Source organism: Octopus bimaculoides, chromosome 9 (assembly GCF_001194135.2).
Source record: "Octopus bimaculoides isolate UCB-OBI-ISO-001 chromosome 9, ASM119413v2, whole genome shotgun sequence".
Classification (NCBI taxonomy): domain Eukaryota; kingdom Metazoa; phylum Mollusca; class Cephalopoda; order Octopoda; family Octopodidae; genus Octopus; species Octopus bimaculoides.
Window position 1 is genome coordinate 29,787,877 of NC_068989.1, and position 2,130 is coordinate 29,790,006.

At 41.7% G+C, this 2,130-nt stretch overlaps 1 long non-coding RNA gene across 2 annotated transcripts in view; it reads left to right on the forward strand.

Annotated features, from left to right (window-relative positions):
* LOC128248713 (uncharacterized) overlaps positions 1-2,130 on the forward strand; it is a 26,265-nt gene that overhangs the window by 18,685 nt on the left and 5,450 nt on the right. Inside the window, exon 3 of one of the 2 annotated variants that reach the window (XR_008264881.1) lies at positions 1,775-2,033. The exons of the other annotated variant lie outside the window; for it this stretch is intronic. This is a non-coding gene — a long non-coding RNA (uncharacterized LOC128248713). Of the gene's footprint in view, positions 1-1,774; positions 2,034-2,130 lie in introns of those variants that run through there. 2 annotated transcript variants of the gene reach the window in all.

The following is a 2,130-nucleotide window of genomic DNA, read 5'->3' on the forward strand; positions in this document are numbered from 1 at the left end:
GCTGTGGTCCAAGAGGTCTCATAAGTTGTGGGCTCATTTGAAGGAAGGGGGTTGGTTAGAGAAGATGTGCGAAGTGGAGGGGTCAGACTAGAGTCGCTGGAGGGCTCAGAGAATGGTGCATTGGAGAGGTAGGGTGGTAGGCGAGGGGAAACGGGAGACGGTGGGGTGGGTGTGGGGGAAGAGAGCAGATGCACGGTTCATGTAACGTTCTCTGGCAAGGGCGGTATGGATAGTGGTGAAGGAATATCCACGTAGAATGAAATGGCGAGCCATGAGCTGAGACTGAGTCTCAAAGTCATGGTTGTCACTGCAGAGCCTGTGTAGATGGAGGAATAGGGAATAGGGATGGAGAGCTTGGTGTGTTTAGGGTGGGAGGAGAAGTTGAGGTATGAGTGTGAGTCTGTGTGTTTGTAGTGGATGGAGGTGGAGAGAGTAGAGTGTGACCGAAATGTTGAGAAAGGGGACTGAGGTGTTGGAAATAGCGCAGGAGAAGTGGAGGGCAGGATGGAAAGATTTGACAAAAGAGAGGAAGGAGTCTAGATGTTCGTGGGAGAGTGAGGTCGCACTGATACAGTCATCAATATAACGACCATATAGTTCAGGAGTGGGACCAGTGAAACTTGAGAATATCTGGGCCTCAACATAGCCAATGAACAGGTTCGCATAGTTGGGGCCCATTCTCATTCCCATGGCCACTCCTGAGAACTGCTGGTAAAAATCAACCGCAAACGAGAAGCAGTTAAGTGAGAGGACAAGTTTGGCCAGACAAAGGAGTGTGGATGTGTCAGGTTGGGGGTTGGGTCAAAAGTCTAGGAAATGTTGGAGTGCACGCAGTCCCTCATGGTGAGGGATCACGTGTATAGACTCTTGAACAGCTATGCATTTCTGAACAGCTATGCATTTCTCCCATTTATGTCTCTTTGATAAAAACCCAAAGGTTTTGAAATCAAAAAAATCCTTGAATTCAGTTTCGACTTTGGTTTTGGTTTTTGCCTTAAAAAAGTGTCCAGGTGCTTGAAAAAGTGGTAAAGTCTCATATCCCAAGTCTGTGAACTTTTGCAGTGTCATCCTGGAAACATATGGTTGAGTGTCGTCGTGGAGCAGAATTGGACCACGTTGATTAACAAGCGCAGGTCTCATTTTGCTCAAGTGAACATGCATTTCTTCTAGTTGCTTACAGTAAACTTCTGATGTAATGCTCTGGTTAGGTTCCAGAAAGCTGTATTGTTTTCAAATGCTGATCATCAAGGGTGGATGGACGCCCTCTACCTTCTTGATCTTCAAGGCTCTCATCCTCACTACAGAATCTCTCAAACCACTGTTTTACTGTTGGATCACTAGTGGACCTGTCACACAACTCACTGCTTTGTTGATATTGGTGGCTGTTTGGGAAGTATTATGTTGAAGCTTGAATTCATGCAAAAGAATTAAATGCATTTTTCCCTTTTTTTTAATGTTTGAAATTAAAGATTTATATGCTTCAAAATTATATTATGAAAGAAATCAATCAAAAAATATTAAAGAGTGCACATCTTTAACCCTTTCGTTACTAACCCAGCTGTAGCCGGCCGAAAAAGTTTTTGGTTCATAAGACCAACCCGGCCGAGAGTACCCATTGTTATTTAAATGAATATTTGAACCCAAATCTCATTAGTACATTCGTTAAAACATGTGATTTCACTTTGCAAACAGTTGAGTTATTGTATCCAACATTGTTTGGCGTGATATTTGAACTCAGTGAATTTTGGAAGATTTTTTTCCACATTTTTTGCAGCGTTAATTTTTTTCAACTTTGAAGATGGAGAGAAGTTTCATGCTATCAAGCAGTGATTCCGAATTTAAAGGTTTTTTCAACAGAAGATATGGAGATATTGAAGAAAAGAATGAATGAGCTACAAAAGCACGTGGTGAACGATAATGAATCGGATATTTCTGTATCCGAAACTGAAAGCAGTGACGGAATGGTGAAAGCGAGGATGATTTTACACCAGAATGGAGTAATGATTTAAAAAATATTTTTATTAAAAATTTTTTCTGAGGAGACAGGGTCTACCCATAGTCTTTCTCAGGAAGCGAAACCTTTAGACTTCTTTTTCTTATTTTTTCCAACATGCTTGTTTGAAATGATTA